The sequence below is a fragment of the Aotus nancymaae genome, unplaced genomic scaffold (assembly GCF_030222135.1).
Source record: "Aotus nancymaae isolate 86718 unplaced genomic scaffold, 86718_ANA_hifiasm-v0.15.2.pri h1tg000008l, whole genome shotgun sequence".
Classification (NCBI taxonomy): domain Eukaryota; kingdom Metazoa; phylum Chordata; class Mammalia; order Primates; family Aotidae; genus Aotus; species Aotus nancymaae.
The window spans coordinates 2424219-2439577 of record NW_026988419.1 but is presented as its reverse complement, the minus strand read 5'-3'; the positions used below and the strand labels follow the sequence as shown (position 1 = coordinate 2439577).

Sequence of the window (15359 nt, the reverse complement as noted above, 5' to 3'; positions counted from 1 at the left end):
GAATTTATTTCTTACAGTTATGGAGTATAAGAAGTCCAAGGTCAAGGGGCTGCATCTAGTGAGGACTTCTTGCCAGTGGGAACTCTCTACAGAGTCCCTAGGCAGCATGGGGCATCACATGCAGAGGATGCTGAGTGTGTTAGTTCAGTCTCTCTTCCTCTTATAAAGCCACCAGATCCACTCCCATGATAACCCATTAATCCATGAATGGATGAACGCATTCATGAGGGCAGGCACCTCTAAAGTCTCCACTTCTCAATACTGCCATATTGGAGATTAAGTTTCACCATGTGTTTTGGAAGGGGACAAATATTCAAACCATAGCAGGAAGTCAGAAGAAAGGGATGATTACTTCCTTTCTTCCTTTTTTTTTTTTTTTTTAATAAAAAGATGAGATTTCACCATGTTGGTCAGGCTGGTCTTGAACTCCCTACCTCGGGTGATCCACCCACCTTGGCCTCCAAAGTGCTTGGATTACAGCCGTGAGCCACCACACCTGGCTGGGATGATTACTTCCAAGGAACAAAGGAATACCTCTGTTTCCCTTAGCAGGTATCAGGTGATTGAAGATTATTTTTATTAAAAAAAAAAAACACTTAATTTCAACAATTATTTAGATTCAGTTTGTCAGCCCATTTTGCATTTAATCTTTATATCGCAAGAATGTATTGAAAGATAAAAGTTCAATTTGATATTTACTGAAGTACATTATACTCAGGAACCTGAGAATCAACTCCATGTGGGATGGTTCATGTCTTCATTCTCACTTCTCTCTTCCTAGATTCTGAGCCTGTTTGTCTGTGAATGATACGGTTTGGCTCTGTGTCCCCACCCAAATCTCATCTGGAATTGTGATCACCATGTGTGGAGGGAGGGAGGTGATTGGATCTTAGGATTTGTTTCCCTCAAGCTGTTCTTGTGACAGTGAGTGAGTTTTCACAAGATCTGCTGATTGTATAAGTGGAAGTTCCTCCATCACTCTTCTCTCTCCTGCCGCCTTGTGAAGAAGGTGCCTACTTCTTCTTTGCCTTCCACTATGATTATAAGTTTCCTGAGGCCTCCTCAGCCATACAAAACTGTGAGTCGATTAAACTTCTTTCCTTTATAAATTACCCCATGTCAGGGAAGTTCTTTATAGCAGTGTGAAAACGACCGATACAAGGCTGGTGGAGTGGCTCACGCACAGGATTATAGATCCCAGCACTTTGGGAGGCCGAGGTGGGCAGATGGCTTGAGGTCAGGAATTTGAGACCAGACTGGCCAACATGACAAAACCTTGGCTCTACTAAAAATACAAAAATTAGCCTGGTATAGTGTCAGGCACCTGTAATCCCAGCTACTCAGGAGGCTGAGGCACAGGAATCACTTGAACCCTGGAGGCAGAGGTTGCAGTGAGCTGAGATTGTGCCATTGCACTCCAGCCTGGCCAATAGTGTGAGACTTGGTCTCATAAAAAAAAAAAATCCAGACTAATTCAGTGAAATTAAGCTTCATGTCTTCAGAGTCCAGGAAGGGAAGGCTTGAGCCAATCAAGTAGCTCTTCCCTTTTCATTCCTCTGGTCAGGATATGCCAGGTGTATTCAGTTAAGTAATGAAGCCTTTTGGGTAACTCGGTGTTTTATCTGCTTCTTTAAGCTTTTATGTATTTTTTTCCTTTGTTAGAGACTCTTTCATGGTCACTATTTGGAATTATCCGTGCCTGCAAGTTCATCCTACTGTCATTGATTCCTCTTTGGATTACTTTAGATAATTCCCATTCTCCTTAGAGAATTTTCAACTAGGTTTTTCAAGTCATGCAGTAACATGCCAAGGGAAATCTTTGCCTGACTAATAGACTTGGAGTAATGATGGTTATAACCTGTTGAGATTTTCGAAAAGCTATTCAAGAGTTTAGCTATTGGCTAAAAACTGGGTCGTGTGGCTCTGAATGGGGAGAGGGAACTGACAGCTGCCCTACTCCAGCTATAGAATGTCCACCATTAAGGACAGATCTTATTTAACATTTTACAGTTGAAGACTGTCCCTGGTTTTCAGATAATGCTAAAACAGCAACAACAACAACAACCCACCCAATTCAAAACATTAAAGAATGGATATGCCACCCCTGTGCCTGTAAGTAGAACCAGCCTTCCACCCTTCATACCTTTTCTCTAGTCCCTTGAACAAAAAAAGCTCAGCTGCACTGTGAAGTTCCACATCTCTGCTCCGCAGCTAGCTGACTCCCATGTGGCCGGTCCCCTTGGCTCTGACACTCATTTCAACCCTGTTTCAGAGCCCCTTTGGTACCTGCTACTGCACCCACGACTCTGCAGTTCACCCAGGCCTCATTGCACTTTCCCTTCCAGGTATGAATATGCTCTGTGCCCCACCCTGGTGCAGTGGGGCCAGGATCCAAACCTGTCTGGCCAGCTCTGTTGACTTCTCCCTCAGGGAAGGCGGTTCCAATGAAACGTGGCAGCACTCTTACTAGGACAAAAAAGTACTAAACAAGAGTTTTTGCCAGTCATTTTTACCTCTTAGTGCTTCATTTTCCTTATTTGTATGAAACTTTTATTATTTGTATGAAACCTTGTCTTAGTTACTTCACAGGTTCTTGCATAAATCAAATGATTCTTGCATAGATCAAATGAGGTCATGGAAGGGAAAGCACCTTAAAAAGAGTAAAGCGTAGCATTTCATGATGGGCATTTTCCAAACCATTTTTGAAGCCTATTACCTCCTGAACTAACAAGAGTCAAATGAATCTTCCTGCAGAGGTTCTCAGACCACATGGTGTCAGTGATGAGCTTTGATTACTCTCTGGCAGGTCCCTTGCCCACCAGGGGCCTCTTCCCTGCCTCTCCAACCTTTGCTCTTGCACCTGCCTGTTCAGACCTCAGGGACAGCCAAACCAGGCGCCGTATTATTGTTCCTGAGCACTCCCTTTCCTCTTCTGCCCTTTTGTGTCTGTGCTTTATCTTTTCTGACATGAATGCCACCTAGTTCCCCATCTTCTGTGAAAAGGCCTCCCCTTCTTGAAATGTCAACTGTCATTTTAGATATGTATTAGATATTTATTACTGTATAACAAATAGCCACAAACTTAGTGGTTACAAACAACACATTTATTATCTCACAGTTTCTGTAGGTCAAGAATCTGGATAGGGCCCTTCTGGGTTCTCTGCTTCAGGGTTTCTCACAAGGCTGTAGTCAAGGTGTCATTTATCTGAAGGTGAACTAGAAAAAGATCTGCTTCCAGGCTTCTGTGATTATTGGCCAGATTCAGTTCTTTGTGGGTTCTTGTACTGAGGACCTCAGCTCCTTGCTGCCCTCAGCTGCTTGCTCCATGGGCCTCTCTGTGGGCGCATGCTTTATCAGATCCAGAGAGTCAGCTGGCAAGATGGAAGCCACAGTCTTATGGAAGCTAATCATGGAAGTGACAGGCCATCATTTTTGCAATGTTCTGTTGGTTAGAAGCCAGTCCCAGATCCTGCCCACACTCAAGTGGGAGTGATTATACAGGGCACAAAGACCAGAAGGGTGGGGGATTATTGGGGATCATAGTAGAGTCTGCTTGTCACAGATGGTTCCCTTATCAGCCTTTACTTACTTTTTTCCAACCAAATGTGTGATCTTTTCCTTTTGTGAGTCTTCTGTATAACAACGTATTTTTTCCAGTTTACAATTCTTGATTGGTGTTTCTATAGTTGACTTAAAGAACTTTTCCCATGTAACCGTTTTTGCTCGTCTTTAATCATCCACTTGCAACCCCACAACAGTCTTGTATTTAGCAATACAAGAAGAAGGTGCTCCTTCCTTCCATCCTTTGAAACTAAAGAAGGACCAAACCAGTCGCTGTCTTGTTTAATTCCTGAGTGTTTTCCTCCACAACAGCCATATAGCATCCATTATAAAACCTTCGGATTTGCCAATTTGGCATCAAAAGCAGTGACTCATTCATGTCTATATAACCTGGCTGGAGTGGTCCATGTTAGCCTGATTTGCACTTAGAGCTGAAGCTTGTTACCTTACAAAAGAGAAGCAATTTTCCATCAAAGATGCTTCAAGCATTAGCTGTTTCTGAGTGGTGCATTGTTGTGTTTCCTAGGGGTCTACGTGGATCTCAGAAATGATGCTGTCTATAAAAATGAGTTTATTCTCCTTTAAAATATCTAGTTTCTTTTCCCTTTTAATGTTCACTTGGTAGTTCTACTATTTTCAGGTCACAGCAAATGATTTGAAAAAGAGGACAGGCTCTTGGGGAAGTAGCATTTTAATTATTTCCCTTTTGCCCAAGCAATGGGCTGGATGCCATTATTTCTGCTGGAGATATTCAAGAGTGAAATATTGAATGTGCTTTAAGAGGCTTGGAACATAAGAGAGATATGATATATATTTGATATATGTGGGCTTGCAGACCCAACTTGACTCATCTAGTCTAGCTTCCCATGGTTTGAGACTGGTCTCTACTTAACTCTCTCAGATGGCTTAACACCTTTTTCATTATTTGCAGTTTTAATGGATAGCTAGCTAGTCCTTAGAAGACAGTTAAAGAAACATCCATTTGACTTTAGTAAACACCATATTTCTGGTGTTGATGTGATCATATCACAGAAAGAGATGACGCTTGGCTTCTTTAAGAAAAACTCAGATGGAAGTGAACTTAAACTTGGAGGAATCATTCATCTGTTGAGTAAGATGCAGAATTAGTAAGTTAAAGCCAGCTAGAGATGGAAGCACGTAAGTGTATACCTACATTTTGGGTCTTTGGGGAGCCATGAGACTAAAAGCCAATTAAAACTTTAGTAGAGAGAAATTTAAAAGTGGTTTCTCCTGGGTAAGAGAAAGATTTGGAGCACAGAGTGCTCAGGGAAAAGCAGGAGAGTGTTGAAGATGTAATTAATACAGTTAATAGCTGGGAATGGGAATCAGTGCAAAGCCCCATTTGAGAAGACCCTGCAAGGGACTCCGGTTTGGTCCTGAAAGCCACAGTATCTAAGACTCAGGTCCAACTCAGGAATCTGAAGTCACTGCATGGCCAGCTTAAAGCGGAGGGTGACCAAATTCTGCCTTCCTAATCTCTTACCAATCTATAAATTAGAACAGTGAAGGAAAATTGGGTAGTGAAAGGATGTTTTTCCCCTTTCACTGCTTAGGCATCAGCTTCATTTTTATTCCTTTATTCATCTTATTGCTCTAATATGTTAAGACTTTCTTTTCCCCAGTCTCTGCCCAGTTTATCTGCTCTCAAATGATGTTATCATAGAATTAATATACCCCACCTCTACCCTAAGATGTAGAACCATATCCCTGGCTTGGGCAGAGGACCTTATTATGCTTATGTCCCATCGTCACCCCAGATTTGAAATGTGTTCAAAACAGAGTTGATTGACTCTTGCAGTGTCTGTCACTCAGGCGTATCTCTTAGGTATCATGTTTTCTTTTCCATTTTCACTCCCATCCATGCTGTTTGGATTCTGAAGGTAATGTGGCAGCACGTAAAGAGGATGAGGTGCTGGCATCCATGAGATTCAGGTTTGAATCCTGCCCCAGCCACTTCTGAGCTGGTCACCATGGGCAAGCATGTTATTTGGTATGTGTGAACCTTTAGAGACGAGTTTACTTATCTCTAAAACCAACGTGATAATCTCTGCCTACCACATGGGACTGTTGGAGAATATTAAATGTGGTATGTATGTAAACAACCTAACACAGTGCCAAGTGCAGGGAGCTACTAATGGTTAGTTTGAATGCATTGAGCACAATGCCTAGCATGTTCAAGGCCATTGTTTTGGGATGTCATTCACTTTCAAGCCTCCCCTGGCATTGTGGAACACAGAGCTCTGCACTTAGTGGGTCTTCTCTACCTTCGCTAGCACTTTCAGCAGATGTGTTTGGCTTTGATGTTTCAGAGGAAACAAAAGCTGACCCCTTTGTGATCCCCTGCAGCTTTCAGCCACCAGATTTGCAAATGGCTTATGTCTAATCTCCCTCCCTCCTACATTTATTTCCATACAATGAAGTTGGCGTTTCTCTGTCCTTCTGCCTGAGTTAACCCTTCCCCTGGGTTCTGGATCACATCCTTCCTGTCCAGGGACCCCTCCCTTTCCTAATTGTGCCCACCTCAACCGCGCCTTCTTACTGGTTCCTTCCCATCAGCAATTAACCATGTCCAGGCCTCCCTTATCTTAAAAAAATAAAATATTAAAAGCCATATCATGATTTCTGTCCTCCCCCTACAGCTTCCACCCTGTATTATTCCAATCCTTCACAGCCAGACTTCCTGAGCTTCTTCCACACCCTCATCCCCACAGTCTACCTCCCACTCAATTTCCCAGGCACAGCATTCTGACTTCACTTTTCCTTCATTCAAATTAGTCTCACTAGGGCCACCTGTGACCTTGTCGCTAAGGCCACACTACTGACTACATTTTCCCTATTGAAATGCTTTCTTTCTTTGTCTTTTCTGATTCCATATTAGCCTGATTTTTCTCCTACCTCTGACCACACCTCAGTTTCCTTTGCAGACTTTTCTACTTTTGCTTTTCTTAAATGTTGGCGTTCTCCATTATTCTGCCCTAGGTTCTCTTCCCCTCTAATTCTGAACAGTCCCCCAGGGAGCCAGTCTACTCATTCATTTGCTCTCTGTACACAGGTGACTCCCTTATTTCTGTTTCCAGCCCAGACTTTTCTTTGAAATGCCAGATCTGATATCTGATACCTCAAACTAAAAACTGACTGAATTGATATCCTCTCTTGGTTGCACTGAGATGCTCTTCCTGTGGTGGCTCCTCATCAATCTCTAGTGGTGGCTCGCACACTTTAGTGTGCACTGGAATCATCTGGAAGGGTCCTGAAACTACAGAGTACTGGCCCCGACCCCCAGAGGTTCCGAGAGTCTGTAGGTCATGGATGGGGACTTTTATTTTTCATTTCTAAGAGCTCACAGGTCATGCCTATGCTGCTGATAAGGAAGCTCTGTTACAAGGAAATTAGGCAGTCTTTACCCACACCCTACTGTACCTCATGTACCTCCCCCCTTCCCCATTAGCATCTAAATATTATAATTTTGCCAGTTTTGCCTCCTAAACACCTCTCTAGCCACGACCTTCCATTCCCTTGACCACTAGTCTAGATTTGTTGCAGTAACCTATTAACTGGCCTCCTGCCTCCAGTCTCACTTTTCCTAAATCTATTCCCTGTTCAGAAACCTGTCTAAGTTTCTCAATACTTTAATCATGTCAGCCTTTTGCAATCATTCTCCTATAGTCCCCCCATTGCCTTTGTGGTAATCCAAACTGCGTAATGTTTACCTGGCCTCTGCCTATCTACGTAGTACCTTCTCTTGTTCCTCCTTACTCTGTGCAGCATATATCAAGCACACAGAAAAGTATCAGCAATTTATATATAAAACAATTACTGAATACTTACTGTGTTTTAGTCCCTATGACACTTTAACAGACATTAATTTCTTTTAATCTTCCCATTAATTCCTTAGGGTAAATGACATTTTACAGACAAGGAGATGTGACCTGTTTTATAATGCTGCCATTGTTCTGTATACTAGTCCTGTTTAGTCAGTTGTGTCCAGAGTAACAGGGTTGAATTCACTCAAAACTCACTACAGACATGGGGCGGTGGCTCATGCCTGTAATCCTAGCACTTTGGGAAGCCGAGGCAGGTGGATCACCTGAGGTCAGAATTTCAAGACCAGCCTGACCAACATGGTGAAACCCCATCTCTACTAAAAATACAAAAATGAGCCAGGTGTGGTGGTCCAGGGTGCCTGTAATCCCAGCTACTCAGGAGGCTGAAGCAGGAGAATCACTTAAACCCGGGAGGTGGAGGGGACAGTGATGAGATCGCGCCATTGCACTCCAGCCTGGGCAACAGAGCAAGACTCCATCTCAAAAACAAAAAAATAAACAAAACAAAACTTACTCCAAGAAACAACAACAAAAAAAACATTAATAGTATCTAACAATTTTTTAAAATGTACTTGTACTAGGGCGCTACATGTAAACATAACTCATATGAACTATTTCTGGTATGCAAAGGAGGAAATTCAGAGACAGAGTAACTTGTTCAATGCTACAAAGCTCAAGCTCATTGGATCTAGGTTTGCATTTAGATCTTGTAACTCCAAAGCTTGTGCTATCTGTCATGCCTCTAGTTAGAAGCAGTGAAATTAGATATCTAAGGAGAGCTGTTTATTGTTAGGCAGCTTTTAAAATTTAAAACCCATCACTGTCTATAACTAATTATAAAATTTTCCACAACCTTCCTACCCTAATAGGAACCTACCCACGTGCATCCATCTTTCTTCCAGATCCCATCGTACCTTGGTGGGAAGAGCTTGGACTTGGAGTCAGACTGGGTTCTGATGCACCTCTACTAACCATCTCCTTGGATGAACCCTGGGATAAGTTACTTCACTTCTTTGAATTGCTGGTTGCTTTTCTTTAAAACTCAGGATATTAGCAAGCAATGGGTTTCTGAAAGAAAAAAAAAACACCTGAGGATAATTATACTTTTCTCATGGGGTTGCTGAGACAAATGAATGTGAGTACCCACTTCTCTCCATCCTTGTGCCTTAAGAGATAATACCTTATCCAATAGTGCCTTAATGGAACATTGGGTACTATTTTAATGGCTTTCTTACCATCTCGCTGCTTGTGTTTACTGTGAAGATTGGCACTGCCCCCGCCTCTTCACCCCTGCCATTCTTACCCTATCGCTACTCCCCTTCTATGCCCTACACTGCTACCTGAAAAAGATTTCTAAGATACAAATCCTAGGGACTTTCCATTAATAGTTATAGTGGGCTATTATTCAGATATACCCTCCCACTGAAACAACTAAAAATATTTGGATTAAAAATAAAATCTCAAAGCATCAAATAACTGACGGGCATTACCAGGTTAAAATTGGAATTGATAAGACATTGTAGATTTGATCAGCAGTTGTTGCAGACAGATATATTGTCTTAGACTCCTTACAAGATGCTGGAACCCCAAAGGGCTGTACCATCAGGGTAGACCTGAAATATAGCAGCTCTCACATGGAAATGCAGCCCAGGTTCAAGCTGACTGGGTCAATCAGAGAATCTGAAGTCTTGAATTGGTTTAAGGACTGGTAGTGCCTCTGGGTTTCTGGCAAAATCAAGTGGAAATTTTTTCAAAAGAAAGGTTTCTTCACCATAGGCCTCAGATTATTCAGTGACTAGCACGTAAATCTAACCAAGCATCCAAGGAAATCATACTTCAAAGACAAGAACCGTAAGAAACCACAAACAACAGAAGCAGCCCTTCAAAAACATCGTCAGGTACTAGAATCATCACAGTCAAAAAAATGTCTATTTCCTCTGTTTAAAGAAAAGATAACTTTGAAGATAACTCTGAATTGTGACATAGCAAATTGGAAAAGAAGCCAAAAAAACCTTCTAGAAATAAACATGAAATTAATGAAATTAAAAACTTAGTGGATGAGGAAAAGTATATGTTCGAGTAAACATTTTGAAGAGAAAAACTCATTGGATAGATTTAACAGCAGATTGGATAAAGTGGAAGAGAAAGTTAACAAACTGGAATACAGTAAGAAAAAAATTATCCAACGTATTGCATGGAGAGAAAAATAGAAAATGCAGACGAGAGGGCAAGAGACATAGAGTGAGAAGGTTTAAATAAGTTGAATTACAGTTCTAGAAGGAAAGGAGACAGAAAATGGGCAAAGGTGAAATTTGAAGACAGTGGCTGAGATTTTCCATAGTAGGTGAGATAGCATTAAGCTGATCAGTGACTGCAAGTAGAATTTTTTTTTTAATCCAAATTTAGATACACTAGGAGGCAACTACTGAAAACCAAAGGCAAAGAGAAATCTTAAAAGCAGCTGGAGGAATAAAAGGTTGACTTCAAAGGAGCACTAGACTGACCAGGATAACCTCTTCTCATTAAATATAATTTAACCATTTCTCATTAAATATAATTCCAATCATGTTATTCTCAGAATTTTCAATGGTTTTCCATCCCTAATATATAAAATAGATACTCTTCAGAATGTCATATGAAGCCTTTCATGGTCGGGTCCCTACAACTCGTTTAGACACACAAGGCCTTCCTCCTACTCAGTTTACTCTTGCTTGTGTTGTGTGCCTTTGCACACTCTCTTCTCCCTTTCTAGAATGCTCCCTAGTCCCACCCCACTGGCCATTTCCTACTCAGCCTTTCCATTCTCAGCTCAGGGGTTAGCTGCTCTGTCAAACTGTGGGGCTCCCGTCTCATTACCCTTAGGCACACTGCTTGCCAGCAGTCACCAACATCATGTGCTTTCATTTGCATCTTTGCCTCCCTTCTAACATATGGGCTTTCTGAGGACAGGGCTTGGTACTCCATCGATATTCAGGATGCTCACTGGGTTGACTCCAACATTTCAGGAAGTCCCATGTCATTTAAATAATAACTTGATACAGGTTTTCATGGTACTTTTTATAGTGTCCCATTCTAGCTAGTGTGGAGAACAGGTCACCACCATCAGCACCAGTGTCCTGCATGCTGTCATTGACTGGCTCCTCCTCTTCACTACCCCTGTTTCCTCAGTGAAGCTGGAATAACAATACCCACCTTACCCATATATAAGTTGTAAATCAAAAGAGGTAATATAGGTAAGCATGCTGTGAAAATTCTTTAGCATCATACATTTTCATTAGCTTTGTATCAGAGTGAAACTTGCTTAGGCCTGGGGATTCTGTGAAGAAAGGAGCTTATTAGTGCTCATGAAGACTGTCCCTCCCAAGCCTTTGCCTTGACAGGAGCCAGAAGTAGGGTCCTAGAATGAAAATAAGCACTCATTATGCTCAGAAGGTTGCAGCATCACAAATGATTATTCACAGTGTATGTTACCTTGCCCCTGTGAGGACTTGTGTTTTCATTTCTACATTTCACTGGAGAGAGGGGCCCATAAAATAAATTTTCCTAGTTGGTTTTGAGAGGTCCAGACGGGACATAGTTTCATTTATAAATTCATATTTCAGTTTTCATTGACTTCTCTTTGGAAATTGTAAATTTCTGTGGCCCTTTATTTAGAGATTGAACAAACTTGGATTTGTCAGCTTTGGACTTAAATCATTGCCACTGTCTTAATTTGGGTTCTGATTGTGTCTTACCTAGATTCTAATCTCAGCTTTCTAAGGTTTCTGCTACCATTGTCTCTTCATTCTGGAGTGCTACCAAATTCATAGCCTTAAAATACGTGTGTAATACATAACTCTAAAGAGAAGAATTGTCCTGGCTTTTATAATGCTTTATAGGATAGTGTCCTGGCTTGTTAGTTTCGTTGTCTGGGCCTGTATGTTAGAAAGTATATTCTGCAGAGAATAGCATTAAATCCTAAAATATCAATGGCTCAAACAGGAAAGAAGTTAATTTCTATCTTACATAGAAGATCAGAGACCAGCAGGCCAGGGCTTGTAGGATAGCTCCACAGTCTTCAGCTCTATTGTGTTGTTCTGCAGAGTAGTAAACACCCTTGACCTGTGGCCTCTAGGACCAAGATGAGTGCTCACGGTCCAGCTATCAAATCCACATTTCAGCCAGCAGGATTGAGAAAGGGGGGATGGCTGGGCCTCTGTCCTGTAAGGATACTTCTGGAAGTCATTAACAACACACTTTCCCCTGCATCTTGTTGCCTAAAACGTAGACATGCAGGGATATGGCTGAAGGAGGTGGCCTTTTAACTAGGCGGCAGTATGCCCAGCTAAAAATTGGAGTTCTTATTACCAGGAAAAAAGAGACTAGATAATTGGGCGGTAACTAGTCCCTGCCACAAGGCCGTTCTACCAGCCTTATTTCCCCCCTGTTCTAGTCCCTCCCCACCCAGCACTGTATCCCCAACCTATTAGTAGTTACAGTAAATCTTTTACTGGGCCTTTACCATGACAAGCCCACTAACAGATCTAGGCCTTTCACAAGTTCTGGCCTTTGAACTGGCTTTTAACTTCCTTATTTGTCTTTGAAACATCTATATCTATATATCCTTCAAGCCCCAAGTCACTTCCTCAGTGAATTTTCTTCATTAACAGTGACAGACCATTACACCTTACTTGTGCATATAGCAGTGTGGTGCACTGGAAGAGTTTCATGGATTTAGTCGTTGAATGGACTTGGGTTTGCATATCCTCTTTCTAGCTTGGGCTGGAAAGTTTCCCAGTATATGAATTTTATGTAAAGCCACAGCCGAGGTCTGTCTTCTGAGTTCCAGACCTTCACTTTGAACTGCTTACTCAGTTTCTTCACTTGAAGTTCTCATAGGTGGCCTCTCCAATAGAATCACCTCCGAAAAGAATTAGTGATCTTTACCCCTTCCTCTAGTCTTTCCTGTGCCATAAGTGATGCCACTATTAACGTAGTTGCTGGTGTCAGAAATCTGAAAATAATCCATGACTTATTTAATAATCCTTAAGCTTTCCTAGGTAACTATCACTAGGTCTATCAGTTCAACTTCAAAATATATCTTAGTTCTGTCTCCAATACCTGCATCACAGCTCCATCCTCTCATGTCTAGACTATTGCAGTAGCTTTTAACTGGTCTGCCTACACCTACTCTTAGCCTGCTCTTATCTTGCCCTGGGCAATGTCACGCTCTTGCACAGAATCCTTACCTATCTTGCCATTGTACTAACATTCTGGCTTTTTATATTCTACAAGGCCCACACCTGACTTGGCACCCATCTACCTCTTATTCTCATCTCTAGCCATGCCTATTCTTGCTCCCTGTGCTCCAGCCGTGCCTCATGGTTGTCTTTCTGGTCCTTGATTGTGTGAAGAAATTCCTGCCTTTGCCCTTTCCTGTGTGCCATTCCTATCCTGGGAGTCTCATTCTCTTCACTCCTGTATACACCGTCTTCATGTCTCTATTTAAATTCTTTCCCTGATCTCTTAACATAAATCATACGTTCTTTCCCCCATCTTTTTTGGGATTGTTCTTTCCTTCTCAGCATTTATCACGGTTTATATTTTATATTTTTGAAGCAGGGTCTCACTCTGTCGCCAAGGCTGGAGTGCAGTGGCACGATCCTGACTCATTGCAGCCTCTACCGCCTGGGCTCAAGTGATTCTCCCACCTCAACCTCCCAAGTGGCTGGGACCACAGTTGTACACCACCACACCTGGCAAATTGTTTTGTATTTTTTGTAGAGACAGGGTTTCGTCATGTTGCCCAGGCTGGCCTTAAACTCCTGGGTTGAAGTGATCCTCCCACTTCAGCCTCCCAAAGTGCTGGGATTACTTGCATGAGCCACCTTCCCAGCCTATAATTGTATATTTATTCAGTGATAATTTTATAATATTCCCTCATTAGTCTATATGTTTCATAAGGACTGGGATCATATTTCTTTTACTTAACACTGAATCCTCAATGCCCAGTGTTCAATAAATACACATGGAATAAGTGAGTAATGAATGATCTTGTAATTAAACAATGTAGTAGATTCTCATTAAATTGACAACTTTGCTTTTTTTTTTTTTTTTTTTTTTTTTTTTTCTGGAGACAGGTTCTTGCTTTTTTGCCCAGGCTGTAGTGCAGTGGCTCAGTCCCGGCTCACTGCAGCCTTGAATTCCCAGGCTCAGGTGATCTTCCTTCCTCTGCCTCCTGAGTAGCTGGGACTATAGGCAAGCGCTGCCATGCCCAACTAAATTTTGTATTTTTAGTAAAGACAGGGTTTTGCTATGTTGCCCAGACTGGTCTTTAACTCTTAGGCTCTAGTGATCTTTCTGCCTTGGCCTCCCAAAGCACTGGGATTACAGGCATGAGCCACCCCAAACCAGCCGGACAACTTTACTATTCAGTGTGGCAAGACACGGTTGTTGGAAATGTATGAAGGTGATTCACCTCTACAGCCTGGCATTGTGTTTCTTTATATGCATTGACCATTACCTATGATTCTTACCTGTAAGGCAATAAACCTTGGTTTCATTTATTAGAATGTAACTTTAGCCTCATTTCTGCCAAGATATCCTTTTGAATATAGAACCTGAAAAGGTCTAATACCTGAAAATCATGATTGGGCCCATTTCCATGGCTTGCCCTCTCTCTTCAGATGTAATTTGGTATAACGTTTTGAACAGTCAACTTGCTGTTCTTGGGATGGAATCTGAGGTAACAGTCATTTTAAATGGAGCCATCTTAAATGATCACTTAATGATCACTTTCAGTGATGGTCACAGAAAGCTGTTTGCCCAGGATTTAGGCTGCCTTGGAAGAACGAGTCCTCTAACTGCACTGTCTTGATTGCTAGCTTTTGAGACAAAAACAGTTGTCAAATATCTAAATAGAGGATACTTATTCGTGGTAATTCCACCCTTTGATTTTTTCCTCAGGTACCTTGTTCTGCAGAGTACATTGGTGAGATGTGTTATGGAACAAACAGATCAACAACTTATGTGGTTTTTTTCTCTCTCTGATTATAAAAAAATCTGATGATTTTGGAATCCTGAATTATGGGTTTAAGAGAAAAGATGAACCTTGCTGATATCCTCTTTTACTGATAGACAGGGCAGTCTACAATAGAAAAGTTTGTGTTTGCTTTTTCTTTTCCGAAAACAATGACGATTCTGCATTCAGAAGGCACTTCAGTAGGTAGATTTCAGCATAAATGGAAAAGCAAAGTTGATCATTCTTAAACCCCGGTAGGTTAGATCATGTCAGTGTTTCCAGAGTACGCCCAGAATGGTAAAAGTTGGCTTTAAGCTGAGTTTTTGCTAAAAGGCAGCCAGTCCTGAAAAGGATTGATTGATTTATTTTGGCCTTGGCAACATCTAAATGATGATAAGGGCAAGTTTCTCTTAGCTTTCTGGAGAGGCTCCCATGTAAATTGGTTGTGACCCCTAGAATCCAGAATCTCTAACATAGTTGGATAGAATATTTTGTGGGGAAATCTAATATAACAAGTAAAGATTCAAAATTTTAAATGTTTAGAAGTGTGTAATTTGCTGCTTTTGTTCATGAGTGTTTTTAATACTTCTGGTAGAGAGCCTAACTGCCTCTTTCCTGGGGAGATGTGGTTTCAGTTTCTTGGGTGAATGTGCATTTTATAAGTTTTTTAAGAAAGGAAATTAAACATTAAAAGACTTTAAGTACTTTACTCTTTATATAATGTCACTAAGAACAAGCCAGGAAAATCAGGATTGGGTTTATTTATTTATTTATTTATTTAATATAATCTATTTTCCACCATTTTGTTTGTTACGGCTGGTACCAACGTACTTTTAAAAGTTAACATTTATTATGATTGTGGTTTATTTCAGCAGATGTGCGTAATAAATTAACCTATCCTTTATTTTGGGCTGGGGCAGCATTTTAACATCTAGTTTTTTGGCATTTTGACA

At 41.3% G+C, this 15359-nt stretch overlaps 1 protein-coding gene across 4 annotated transcripts in view; it reads left to right on the top strand.

The window, feature by feature from the left end:
- DIS3L2 (DIS3 like 3'-5' exoribonuclease 2) overlaps positions 1 to 15359 on the top strand; it is a 392467-nt gene that overhangs the window by 172818 nt on the left and 204290 nt on the right. The window lies entirely within an intron of this gene.